Source organism: Scyliorhinus canicula, chromosome 20 (assembly GCF_902713615.1).
Source record: "Scyliorhinus canicula chromosome 20, sScyCan1.1, whole genome shotgun sequence".
Classification (NCBI taxonomy): Eukaryota; Metazoa; Chordata; class Chondrichthyes; order Carcharhiniformes; family Scyliorhinidae; genus Scyliorhinus; species Scyliorhinus canicula.
The window spans coordinates 89928597-89943428 of record NC_052165.1 but is presented as its reverse complement, the minus strand read 5'-3'; the positions used below and the strand labels follow the sequence as shown (position 1 = coordinate 89943428).

At 48.0% G+C, this 14832-nt stretch overlaps 1 protein-coding gene across 1 annotated transcript in view; it reads left to right on the top strand.

Moving 5' to 3' along the window:
• The first annotated feature begins 232 nt into the window (after positions 1 to 232).
• The window catches only part of LOC119955052, a 104355-nt gene continuing 89755 nt past the window's right edge, over positions 233 to 14832 (top strand). The window contains exon 1 of the mRNA XM_038780890.1: positions 233 to 339. The gene's annotated coding sequence lies outside the window, so the exon portion shown is untranslated. The remainder of the gene's footprint in view (positions 340 to 14832) is intronic.

The window sequence follows — 14832 nt, the reverse complement described above, 5'->3', positions numbered from 1 at the left end:
AATTTCACTGATACAGGGAAAGTGGAAACAATGGAATGGACCGCTCAAATACCAATTAGGGTAAGTTGCATGCATTCTTTCTATTATGTTTGGCATGTCTTCACTCAATTAGCTAATGTACAAATGCAAATCTATTAAACTTGCACCGTGTGTTGCCAAACTGTGACTAGGTGTTAACACAGCAGCGTTAAAATAGGAAACACCGAGTGCGCATGTGCGCCACCAGCTTTGTGGCTTCAATTTCTCATTTGGCCAAATCATTTGCAGAAGCTGCTCGTTTCGGGACATCTGTCAATCCTCTGTTCCTGGCGATTCCATGTTTCCCGCTTCAACTCATTGGTAAGCATTGACATGCTCAGAGATTGAACTGTGCGAGTCAATCTTTAAAAACGGCACGGTTAGTTGCTTGCTCAATAAATAATATCTTCGACAAGCGTCCAAGGCCGCTTAAACAAAGTGCAGTTAATGTTACAAGTGATGGGAAGATCTGCGACAGAAGTATCTGCTTGATCATCATGTCTCTATTGAGACACGACCGTTGTGCGATTCTGAATTTAGCCTGTCCGCATTGTACTTAGTTTGGTAGGTTTTGAACTTTAGTTTTTACCTTTTTTATTGTTGCTGCAAACAGTTTATGTTATTTCTGAAATATGCTCAAATAACATTAGATTTAACATTCCTGGTCTTGGGTCACTCTCTGTGCGGAGTCTGCACATTCTCCCCGTGTCTGCGTGGGTTTCGTCCGGGTGCTCCGGTTTCCTCCCACAGTCCAAAGATGTGTAGGTTAGGTGGATTGGCCATGATAAATTGCCCTTAGTGTCCAAAATTACATAAAGTGTTGGGTGGGGTTACTGGGTTAAGGGAATAGGGTTGAGGTGTGGGCTTGGGTAGGGTGCTCTTTCCAAGAGCCGGTGCAGACCCGATAGGCCAAATGGCCTCCTTCTGCACTGTAAATTCTATGATTCTAAATTCTATGAATAACAAATATTCAGAATTGAGCTGCTTGACAGATTAAAGTCCATTTCATTATTCCTTACCTCAAAATTTGACTCTAACGTCCTCGGGTGAAATGGTATGGAGTGCACCGAATTTTACAGATGTGTTCAGGTCTTTCCAGCTCCTAACAAAAATTGCATCTGATATCTATCTTCCTCTTCTACAAATATTGCTTCAGATGAAATCCCGAATGCATATTGCACTAATTCACGTGGCAAGGGTACAAAATAGCGATTAGGTGTCAAATGTGAATTGATTTTGAACCACACATATTTAAATGACTTCAGTAGCAGGCCAACGGTCATTAACAAGATAACGAGATGTTTTTACAGCACCCATGGTAAGTATGCTGGGATTCCTCTAATAACGCATAAGATACAGAATAGAATTGGTTTAAGACCATAAGACGTAGTAGCAGATATAGGCCATTTGGCCCATCGGAAAATGGAGGTTCATGGGTGACGTGATAGAGGTCTAGAAGACGACGAAGGGCATGGATAGAGTGGATGGGTAGGCACTCTTTCCCAGGGTCGATGGGTCAGTCACCAGGGGGCATCGTTTTTTTTACGTAGAGGGTGGTGAGTTCCTGGAACTCGTTGCCGGGGGAGGTTGTGGAAGCAGATACATTAACACCATTTAAAAGGCATCTTGACAAACACATGGATAGGATGGGTATAGAGGGATACGGAACATGGAAGTGCTGAGGATTTTGTCAAAGGTTGGTACCATGACCGGTACAGGCCTGGAGGGCCGAAGGGCCTGTTCCTGTGCTGTATTGTTCTTTGTTCTTTGAATCCGCTCCATCGTTCAACGACTGATCTGATATAATAATCTTTAACATCACTTACCCACCTTATTCACATAACACTTGATTCCCTTACCGATTTAAATATGTCTGTCTCAGCCTTGAACATACTTAACGACTCACCTCCGTGGCCCTTTGTGGTCAAGAATTCCACAAATTCACTACCCGCTTAGATTAAAGTCATCCTCTCTGTCTTCAATGTACCTCCTCTTGCTCGAAGATTCCGCCCTCTGTACCTCGACTCTCCCACAATGGGAAACAACCTCTAAACATTCACCCTGAGAATCATATATGTTACACTAAGCTCGTCTCTCATTCTTGTAAAGTCTAATGAGTCCAGACCATCCGATTCAACCTCTCCTAATAAGAAACTCCCTCTCTAACCGGAATCAATCTGCTGAAACGTACGTGGATTGCCTCCAATGTAAATGTATCGTTCCTTACACCAGGGGACCAAACCTGTTGAGAAAAAATCAGGTGTTGCTTCAATTATGCTTTTTAAAGATTTAGTAAAACCTAACGATGGGGTTTCCCATTGAAATAGACCCCGAAGTGTCATTTACCTTCTTTATAACCTGCTGAGCTAACATGATATCTTGTTTGCGGTTCATGAAGGAGATCCTCGATTCTGCACTTTCCTGCAACTTTTCTCCATTTAGATAATAATCAATTTAGCTCTCCTACCAAAGTGCACAAGTTACGTTTTTGCTACATAGTATTCAATCTACCGGCCAGCACGGTGGCGCAGTGGTTAGCAATGCTGCCTCACGGCGCCGAGCTCCCAAATTCGATCCAGGCTCTGGGTCACTGTCCATGTGGAGTTTGCACATTCTCCCCGTGTTTGCGTGGGTTTCGCCCGCACAACCCAAAGATGTGCAGGATAGGTGGATTGGCCACGCTAAATTGCCGCTTAATTGGAAAAAATGAATTGGGTATCTAAATTTATTTTTACAAATATTCCATCTGTCAAGTGTTTTTCCACTCACGTAATCTGTCTACATTCCTCTGTTGATCCGTCCTGTTCTCAACACTTGCCTTCTCACCTATTTTTGTGTCATCCGCAAACTTGCCACCTTTAGCTTCACTTCCGTCGTCCAAAGCACTGATATATATATTAAATAATTGTGGCCCAGCACAGATCCCGGTAGCAGTCATACACTCATAAGTTGCCATCCTAAAAATGTCCCAGATATCAAATCTTTGACTTCTTTTAGTTAGTGAATTGTCTATCCATGCGAATATACTACCCCATTACAATGGACCAATTATTAGGTAGCCTGTTCTGCGGAACCGTATCTAACACTTTATTGAAATACCAAAGGCTGGTTTAACTCACTGGACTCAATCGCTGGCTTTAAAAGCAGACCAAGCAGGCCAGCAGGACGGTTCGGTTCCCGTACCAGTCTCCCCAGACAGGCGCCAGAATGTGGCGACTAGGGGCTTTTCACAGTAACTTCATTGAAGCCTACTCATGACAATAAGCGATTGTCATTTCATTTCAAATGTATAATAACTCCGTTATCATAGAATTTATCATAGAATTTACAGTGCAGAAGGAGGCCATTCAGCCCATCGAGTCTTCACCGGCTCTTGGAAAGAGCACCCTACCCAAGGTCAACACCTCCACCCTACCCCTATAACCCAGTAACTCCACCCAACACTAAGGGAACTTTTGGACACTAAGGGCAATTTATGACGGCCAATCCACCTAACCTGCACATCTTTGGACTGTGGGAGGAAACCGGAGCACCCGAAGGATACCCACGCATACACGGAGAGGATCTGCAGACTCCGCACAGACAGTGACCCAAGCCGGAATCGAACCCGGGACCCTGGAGCTGTGAAGCAATTGCGCTATCCACAATGCTACCGTGCTGCCCCCCAATCCTACATTTGGGCAGCACGGTAGCACTAGTGAATAGCACTGAGGCTTCACAGCGCCAGGGTCCCAGGTTCGATTCCCCGCTGGGTCACTGTCTGTGTGGAGTCCGCACGTTCTCCTCGTGTCTGCGTGGGTTTCCTCTGGGTGATCCAGTTTCCTCCCACAGTCCAATGACGTGCAGGTTAGGTGGATTGGCCATGCTAAATTGCCCTTAGTGTCCAAAAATGTTCGGAGGGGTTATTGGATTATGGGGGTAGGGTGGAAGTGAGGGCTTAATATGGGTCGGTGCAGACTCGATGGGCCGAATGGCCTCCTTCTGCACTGTATGTTCTGTATGTTCTATGTCCTTATCTAACCTACTCGTTACCACATAAGTCATTGTAATGATTTGATCAGGCATAACTTCACCTCCATGAAACCCTGCTGGATCTCTTTGATTACATTATGCATTTTGCAATTGTCCACTGTTATTCCATGTATAATGTATTCCAACATTTTCCTGATGACAGGTGGGAAGCTAACTATCCTATAGTTACCTGTATTTTTCTGCCTCCCTCCATTTCTGGACAAGAGTGTTACAGTGGCAGCTTTACAATCAAGTATTTTCCACAATTTTATAATTCGAGTGCATACACTATCTCTGTAGCTTCTTCGTTTCATATCCCAGGATGGACCCCATCAGATCCAGGGGTCTATCGGCATTATTTTCCAAGTATTTTTCTCCAGTGATCGTTATTAAATGTATGTCCTCCTCACCCCTCTCCCGCGCCGTGGTTGTTGTTTTCACCCATGATGATTGATATTAAAGTATTTATTTAACTCAACTACAATTTCGTGATTTCACATTTCTATTTCTCCCGACTCATTCTCAACGGGACCAATGTTTACTTCCGTGTCTGCCTTCGCTTTTAGTGTCCGTTTTTATATAACTTGCTAATTTATCAGTATACTTTTTCTTCTCCACTCGACTGGTTTACTGCCATCTTTTGTTTGTTTTGTGAAATTCCGAATGCTCTGGCTGACCATTGATCTTTGCCATATTTTATCCTTTTTCAAGAATTTCACACTATCCTTAACTTCCTTGGTTGAGCATGATGGATTTGTTGTGAGTCATTAACTATTTTCACAAATGATGTGATTACCATATTTCTCAGCTAAACTCTTTTTCAAGTCCACTCCAATCAACTCTCCACTTATTCATTTGCCATTGCCGTTATGTAATATTGGCACAATTGTTTCTGATTCACGTTTCTCACTCTCATAATTAGTGCTGAAGTTCTACATGTTATGGTTACTATTTCCTCCGGGATTTTTTATCCTGAGATTGTTCATTAAACATTACCAGATTTAAAATAGCCTAGTTCCTGGTTGGATGGAAAATATTATTCTTCAACTAACTGACCTGAATACACTCTCTGAATTATTCTTCATTGCTCTGTCCGGCCTTTGGTTTTCCCAATTTGCATGAATTTGAAAGTCATCATTAATGTGGTACTTTTTTTTACATACCTTCATTATCTCCTGATGCACTCACAATCCTACAGTATAGCCACTGTGAGGTTTTCTATAGTAAGAAGTCTTACAACACCAGGTTAAAGTCCAACAGGTTTGTTTCAAACACGAGCTTTCGGAGCACGGCTCCTTCTTCAGGTGAATGACCTGAAGAAGGAGCCGTGCTCCGAAAGCTCGTGTTTGAAACAAACCTGTTGGACTTTAACCTGGTGTTGTAAGACTTCTTACTGTGCTCACCCCAGTCCAACGCCGGCATCTCCACATCAAGGTTTTCTATAGATATCGCTGACACATCTCTTCATGCTCTTGTTATTTCTGACCTCCACCCACATGGATTATGCATCTTTCGATTCAAGATCATTTCTTGCTATCTTACTCATTGCATTACGTATTAACAAAGCTATCCCATGACACTTTCAGTCTTGCCTGACCTTCTGGAACTTAACATATCTTAGAATATTTAGATACCGGCTTTGATCTCTTTATAACCTGGTCTCTGTAAGGGTATCAGATTATACATATTAACCTCAATGTGTGCCATAAATTCAATTACTTTGGGCCGAATAATGGTCCATTTCGGTAATTTATTAATTTCCAAATGTCTGCCCCTTGATCCTCTTTGTTGATGTTGTTTAAGGGTGTTCATCCGTCTCTTCCTGTCACTCTCTGCGTATCATTACTAAAATAGTTGCCTTTTCATGCAACCATATCCTATCACTTTTCCTGCCTGCATACTACCTTTCTGACGCCCCAAACCCACCTAGTTTAGTTTATAAATCACTCGATTCCCTGGTTATACCCATTGCAAGAATATCTGTCCCATATCTGTGTACAGTTGTGAACCATCTCAATGAAGTCAGCCATTTTCCCCAGGACAATACCAGTGACCCACCAGCCCAAAAACAACTTTTCTCCCCCCCCCCCCCCCCCCCAAACCCCCCGCCTCCAAGTGGCAAACTGCTGTACATCCCAAAGCATATCACCTGAAGCCTGGAACACAGTCATGCGATTGGCCGCCTGGACTCCTGCTCTCTGCTAAGAAGAACAGTGAAAATCCCGAGTTATACTTTCCCAAATTACATTCTGATGTGCCGCCCCTACTTTAATGGCTTTCTGTACCACAGTGTCAGGGTACATCAGCTCATCCACCCTGCAACCACCTCCCTTGTCCAGCAAGCTGAAATAATCGCAGAACGGTTTACAATTGCAGTGGGTGGCAATCCTGCACTCCAAATCACCTCAGTTGAAGTCGCACCCATCTTTCAGTGGCCACTTTCCAACTAGAAGATTCTATCCTAAGGGGTGCGATAGCCTCCTGAAAGAAAGTTAATAATCCTCCCGCTGCCTGATGTGTCACAGATCCCAGAGAACAGCCTCCACTCAATGATGCTCAACCGAAGTTCTTCAAGCCGTAGACACTTAATACAGAAGTGGGGTCGATACGTTGGCCTTGGAGAACTTCAACATCCATGAGCTCCCACATACCGCAGCCTCGACACATCACCTGCACGGCCATACATGGGAGCTTTTCCTCATTATTTAATTAGTTTATTGAATTATTTATTTTGTTTTAGATATTTATTAGTCTCATCACAAACTTTAATACTATTTGAAACCTTCGAACAATAAACCTTAGCGACTTACCAGTTATTCACCAGCTACTCACCAACAGCTGAATCCCTGCTCTGTAGAACAGTAGAAACCAATTTCGATCGGGTAGAAAAGTTAGCAGAGCAAAGGAGCGCTGCCCTCCCCTCCCCAACGAACTCACGCTTCTTGCACCCAATCCCCAATCACCCGAAGCCACAGTTAACTTTATATGTCCTGAAAAAAGGGAGAAGCTGTGCTCAGGGACAGCAGGAGCCACTTCAAGCCAGTATCCTTCGTGAAACTCTCTCAGCTGTTGCGAGTTCATCGCTTTTAAACCCCGACTTGGACTCCTGGATTGGACTGTAAAGTTAAACAAGACTTACAGTTAAATGTTAAAAAAAAAAATTACTAGATATTTAGGAAGAGGTTGAAAGATTTCCTCTTCTCATCAACCTTGCACATTCTGCCCAAGCCCACACTTAGTGTATTTTGTTTACCGTACCATATAACCATAGACCTGTTACGTTGCATTGATAGGTCATTCAGCCCATCCTATCTGTTCCGCCCAAAATACAGAGGGGAAAAAGAACAGTCTCTCATTTTCCAACACTCGTCCCGTTACCTTGCACCTTACAGCATCCCAGGTACAGATCAAATTGATTTTTAAACAAGGTGATTATTTCAGCCTCAACAAACATACCAGGCCCAGGGTTCCAGGCGCCAACCGCGAGCAGTGTAAACAAAAAAAACCTGGTGACCGCTTTCAATCTCCCTATCAGCTTTTACTTAAAAACTAAATGTAAACATTATTTCTGGAGGGACTTGATCCCTCAGCTCGATCTTCCCTCTGTATCTCGGCCCCACATAGCCTTGTGTGGTTCAATGGTTCAATGCGGTCATCCTTCAGCCTCGCCTGTTGGAACGAAACCAACTCGACTCTGTTTAACCTTTCGTTATCGTTGCAATTTCCAGTCCCTGTCTTTTAAATCCCCACTCTACTCTCGCCATTGGAAACTCTGTCCATCCGGCAATGTGGTGGCCAAAATTGCACACATGCTTCCAGCTGTGGTCAAAGCACCTGTTCTACAGCTTCAGCATTGCATCTCTGTTTAATGCGTTAGAATGCATCAAGGCATTGAATCGGGTCCAGATATGATTTAATACAGGATGGTCTCCCAGGAATATGATTCTCACGGTTAATTTCAAGAGTCCATTTAAAAAAAAAACTTCATCCCTATTTGCATTTGACATAAGTGGAGGGAAACTTATGGTCATTGGCATAGCTGTTGATGTGGCCACATATTCAGAAGACGTTTTGTTTTCACAATCCACAATGATTTCCTGGCTCTTCATCGCCGTTTACTGCTAATTTTCTTATCATTGATTTAAAATTACACCATCTGCTTTTGTGGAATTTGTACCCGGTTCCAGAGAGCGATACCTGATATTTCAGGATTAGCAGTCCAATGACAATAGGATGACGCCACCGCCTCCTCATGTCTTACCCGCCTGACTGTCTAGCTGCCTCCCCAGCTATCTGCCTGTCTATCTGCCTTCCAACCTATTTACCTGTCAGCCTATTTGCCACTGCCTGCTTCCCTACCAGCCTGTCCATCTACCAGTCTACCTATCTTCCTTCTTCCCTCCATACATATCTTCCTTCTTACATAGCTAGCTACCTACCGCCCCCTCTGCCTTACTATCTGCCTGACAAACTAAAAAGCTTCCTACTTACAGATCTACCTGTCATTTTCCAACTATACAAGAAAACAACATAACACAAGGCGTTGGATTTTACCGAATTTTGCTGATTCAAATAATTAGTTTGGTGCTCAAACTTCCATAAAGTGTCATGCAGCTGCCCCAATATTTAATATTTCTTTGTGAGCCTAACCAGATGTTTTCTGCTTACTGATCAGGACACTTTTGCTGAAAGTAGACAATGTTTGCTAATCAAGAACACTGAAATGAGAATAAAGCTCATAAAACAATAAAGAACACCCTCCTCCCCCCCCCCCCCCGGGTTGCTGCTGCTATTGACCAAGATACCTATCATTGAGCCAGAAAGTCCAGAAAAGGCTGCCACCGTTTATAGAACCCTTGTACTGATTCTCTCAGGGCAAATTTGACCCTCTCCAATTTTATAAATCCCGCCATGTCACTGATCCAGGTCTCCACACTTGGGGGCCTCGCATCCTTCCACTGCATCAGGATCCTCCGCCGGGCTACTAGGGACGCAAAGGCCAGAACACCGACCTCTTTCACCTCCTGCACTCCCGGCTCCGCCGCAACTCCAAAAATCGCGAGTCCCCACCCTGGTTTGACCCTGGATCCAACCACCCTCGACACGGTTCCCGTCACCCCCTTCCAGAATTCTTCCAGTGCCGGGCATGCCCAGAAAATATGGGCATGATTCGCTGGACTCCCCGAACACCTGCTGCACCTGTCCTCACCCCCAAAGAACTACTCATCCGAGTCACAGACATATGGGCCCGATGCAGCACCTTAAATTGGATGAGACTAAGCCTCGCACATGAGGAGGAAGAGTTGACTCTCTCCAAGGCATCCGCTCAAGTTCCATCCTCTATCTGCTCCCCTAGTTCCCCCTCCCATTTAGCCTTCAGCTCCTCCACTGACGTCTCCTCCACCTCCTGCATTACCTTATAGATGTCAGACACCTTCCCCTCTCCGACCCACAACCCCGAAAGCACTCTGTCCATCGCCCCCCGCGAGGGCAACAAAGGAAATTCCTCCACCTGTCGCCTAGCAAACGCCTTTACATGCAAGTACCTGAACATGTTCCCTTGGGGGAGCCCAAATTTATCTTCCAGTTCCCCCAGGCCCGCAAACCTCCCGCCAATGAACAGGTCCCTCAATTTACTGATGCCCACCCGATACCACCCCCTAAATCCCCCATCAGTGTTCCCCGGGATGAACCGATGATTTCCACCTAATGGAGCCTCCATCGAGCCCCCTGTTTCCCCCCTATGCCGTCTCCACTGTCCCCAGATTCTTAGGGTCGCCGCCACCACCGGGCTCATGGTATACCTCTTAGGAGAGAGCGGCAACGGCGCCGTTACCAGGGCGCCCAGATTCATACCTCTACAATACGCCATCTCCATTAGAACATAGAACACTACAGCGCAGTACGGGCCCTTCGGCCCTCGATGTTGCGCCGACCTGCGAAACCATCTGAAGCCTATCTGACCTACACTATTCCATTTTCATCTATATGTCTATCCAGTGACCACTTAATCCACGCCACCCCCCCCCCCCCCTCCATCACCCATTTACGCACCATTGACACATTGGCCGCACAATAGTACCCCAAAAGGTTGGGCAGCGCCAGCCCGCCTCTATCCCTCCCTCGCTCCAGGAAAACCCTCTTCACTCTCGGAGTCCCATGCGCCCACACAAAGCTCAAAATACTGCTAGTCACCCTCCTAAAGAAGGCCCTAGGGATGAAGATGGGCAGGAACTGAAAGAGGAACAAGAACCTCGGAAGCACCGTCATTTTGACGGACTGCACCCTCCCCGCCAACGACAATGGCAGCATGTCCCACCTCTTGAGCTCCTCCTCCATCTGATCAACAAGCCTGGTGAAATTATGCTTGTGAAGAGTCCCCCAGTCCCTGGCCACCTGCACCCCCAGGTACCTAAAACTCTCCCCTGCCCTCCTAAACGGCAGTTTACCAATTCTCTCCTCCTGGTCCCCAGGGTGCACCACAAACACCTCACTCTTGCCTAGATTTAGTTTATAGCCTGAGAGGGTCCCAAACTCAGCTAGCCGCTCCATCACCCCCGGCATCCCTCCCACCGGGTCCGCCACATACAGTAACAGGTCATCGGCATACAAGGACACCCTATGTTCCTCCCCACCCCGCACCAAACCCCTCCACCTTCCTGAATCCCTCAACACCATCGCCAATGGTTCGACTGCCAATGCAAAAAACAAGGGGGACAGGGGGCAACCCTGCCTGGTCCCTCGATAAAGCCGGAAGTACTCCGACCTCCTCCCATTCATGGCCACATACGCCATCATATAGCAGCCTCACCCATCTAATAAACCTTTCACCAAATCCAAACCTCCCCAACACCTCCCATAAGTACCCCCACTCCACTCTATCGAAGGCCTTCTCCGCATCCAGCGCCACCACTATCTCAGCCTCCCCCTCAATTGCCGGCATCATGATCACATTCAGCAACCTCCGCACATTCGTGTTCAGCTGCCTTCCCTTAACAAAACCTGTCTTGTCCTCGTGTACAACCCCTGGAACACAGTCCTCTATCCTGGTGGCCAGGATCTTTGCCAGCACCTTGGCATCCACATTAAGGAGATATGTGGGCCTGTACAAACCACACGGCTGGGGGTCCTTGTCCCTCTTTAAGATTAAAGAAATCAGTGCCCACGACATCGTCGGGGGGCAAAGTCCCCCCTTCCCACGCCTCATTAAGTGTCCGCACCAGCAGGAGCCCCACTAGGTCCACAAACTTTTTATAAAACTCCACCTTGAACCCATCCGGCCCCGGCGCCTTCCCTGACTGTATCTGCCCGATCCCCTTAACCAGCTCCTCCAGCTCAATCGGCGCCCCCAACCCTTCCACCTGCTCCTCCTGCACCTTCGGGAAAGATAGCCCGTCGAGAAAACTCTCCATTCCTCTCCTCTCCACCATTGGCTCTGACCGGTACAGTTCCCCGTAAAAGTCCTTGAAGACCTCATACCCCTTCCACACCACATTCCCACTCTTATCCCTCATTCCAGCAATTTCCCTAGCCGCATCCCGCTTGCGGAGCTGATGAGCCAGCATCCTACTCGCCTTTTCACCATGTTCATGCACTGCCCCTTGTGCCTTCCTCCACTGTTTATAGCCTCCGCCTTTCTAGTGGTCAACAAATCAAATTTAGCCTGTAGGCTGCGCCTCTCCCCCAACAATCCCTCCTCTGGTGCCTCTGCGTACCTCCTATCTACCTCCAGGATCGTCCCCACCAGTCTATCCCTCTCACTGCTCTCACTCCTCATCCTGTGTGCCCGGATGGATATCAGCTCCCCACGAATCACTGCCTTCAGGGCTTCCCAGACCATCCCCACCCGGACCTCCCCCGTATCATTCACCTCGAGGTACCCCTCAATACTTGCCCGGACCCTCCTGCATACCTCCTCCACCAACAACCCCACATCCAACCACCACAACGGGCACTGGTCCCGCACCTCCCCATCTCCAACTCCATCCAATGTAGAGCGTGGTCGGAGATTGCAATGGCCGAATATTCGGCCTTCTCCACTCTCGGGATCAGTCCCCTTCTCACCACGAAGAAGACTATCCGAGAATACACCCTATGAACATGGGAGAAGAAAGAGTACTCCCGTGCCCTCGGCCTCACAAACCTCCATGGGTCCATCCCTCCCATCTGGTCCATAAACCCCCTCAGCAACTTGGCTGGCGCCGGCCTCCTACCCGTCCTTCAACTGGACCGATCCAGTGAAGGATCCAACACCGTATTGAAGTCCCCCCCCCATAATCAGACCTCCCGCCTGTAGGTCCGGGACACGTCCCAGCATACGCCTCATAAAGCCCGCATCATCCCAATTTGGGGCATACACACTAACAAGTACCACCTTCTTTCCCTGTAGCCTGCCCCTTACCATAACAAACCTACCCCCCTTATCCGCCACCACCTCAGATGCCTCAAACGACACATTTTGCCCCACCAGAATCGCCACTCCCCGGTTCTTCACATCCAACCCGGAGTGGAAAATCTGCCCCACCACCCTTTCCTCAGACGGACCTGGTCCGCCACCTTCAGGTGGGTCTCCTGAAGCATTGCCACATGTGCCTTTAGCCCCCTCAGATGAGCAAGTACCTTAGACCGCTTCACCGGCCCATTCAGTCCTCTCGCATTCCAGGTGACCAACCGGATCAGAGGGCGTCCCGCCCCCCTCCCCCGTCGATTAGCCATAGCCCGTCGACTGCCCGCCCCAGGCTAGCAGCCCCCACCTGACCCAGTCCCCACAGCGACAACACCTCACCTCTGTCCCTCCGGCCCACACCAGCTCCTTCCTGACCCTGCCAGCAGCAACCCGGTATTCCCCTTTCCCCCCTCCCTCCCCCCCAGGCTAGGAACCCTCCTAGCCATTACCATTCCTCCATTGTACTTCCGTGGGTCAACTAACTTCTGCTGACCCCGGAAACTCCCGCCAAAAACTCGACACCTCCCAAAGTGGGATCGTCCCCCATCCTGTCACTCCTCAAGGCACCGCTCCAGCGCGGGGACGAACAGCTCCCAAATACCAGCCCCACTCCACACCCCCAACCCTATACAAAATATAACAAACCCCCCAACCCCCTCTGCAAAATACAAAACTCAAACAATGCCCCCCAACAAAAAAACAGAACAACACCCCAATAAATAACCATATCAAAATTAAAAAAGTACAGAAAAAACACAGCAACAGCAGAAACCAGCAATAAAGCATTACAACCGACCCCGCAAGCCCCAACCCCTAGTTCAAGTCCAGATTCTCCGTCTGCACAAAGGCCCATGCCTCCTCCGGGTACTCAAAATAATAATGCCGCTCCAAATAAGTTACCCACAAGCGCGCAGGCTGCAACATTCCAAACTTTATTTTCTTCTTATAGAGCACCTCCTTCATCCGATTAAACCCGGACCGCCGCTTAGCCACCTCCGCACTCCAATCCTGGTAGATCCGTACTACCCCATTCTCCCAATTGCTGTTCTTCAATCTCTTGGCCCAGCACAGCACGCACTCCCGATCACTGAACCGGTGGAACCTCACCAGCACCGCACGCGGGGGTTTATTCTCCTTAGGCCTCCTGGCCAGTACTCTGTGGGCTCCCTCCAGCTCCAGGAGCAGATGGAAAGATCCTGCCCCCAGTAGCGAGTTCAGCATCATGGCCATGTAGGTTGTCAGATCCAACCCCTACAGCCCCTCCGCAAGGCCCAAGATCCTCAGATTCTTCCACCTCATGCAGAGATCAAGCTCCTCGAAGCGGTCTTGTCACTTCTTATGGAGTGCCTCGTGCCCCTACACCTTACTTACGAGGACCACGGCCTCCTCCTCTCGTTCAGCAGCCCGCTCCTGCAACGCCTGGATGGCAGCACCCTGGGTCGTCTGAATCTCCAAAAGCTTTTTATTTGTTTCCTGCAGAGAGCTCAGCACCTCAGCATTAACATCTGCAAAACAGCGCAGGAGAGCAGCTTGCTGCTCCTGCGCCCACGGCCTCCACTCCTCTGGTGTCCGCCGGCCGCCATTTTGGAATCCTTCCCCCGTTTTTTCTGGGGAGCTGCTGCCATTTTTTCCCGCTTTCCACTCCGAGTTCGAGGCATTAAATGTGGAGAAAGTTGATCACCACACCTTCTCCCACCGGGAGACGTCGAAAACATTCCGTTTTGGGCTCTAAAAAGAGCCGAAAAGTCCGTTTGAATCGGGAGCCCCTAAACGTGCGGCTTCCTACGTCATCGCCGCCACCGGAAGTCTTAATAGGGAAATTGTGACTGACCCGCCACTGTGCGAATTAAGTGAAACTTCAGCCAGGACAGATCCCACTGAAGCTTTAGCACCTAGACCTAAGACAGATCCCATTGAGGCTTTAGCACCGAGACCGAAGACAAATCCCATTGCAGCTTTAGAACCTTGACGTAGGACAAATCCCATTGAAGCTTTAGAACCTTGACGTAGGACAAATCCCATTGAAGCTTTAACACCTAGACCGAGGACAGATCCCAATTGAAGCTTTAGCACCTAGACCTAGGACAGAACTCATTGCAGCTTTAGAACTAGGCCTAGGAGAGATCCCCTTGAAGCTTTAGCACGTGAACCTAAGACAGATCCCATTGAGGCTTTAGCACCTAGACAGAGGACTGATCCCATTGAAGCTTTAGCACCGAGGCCTAGGACAGATCCCAAAGAAGCTTTAGCACCGAGACCTCGGACTGATCCCATTGAAGCGTTAGCATCTAGACCTAGGAGAGATCACATTGAGGTTTTAGCACCTAGAGGGAGGACAGATCCAATTGAAGTTTTAG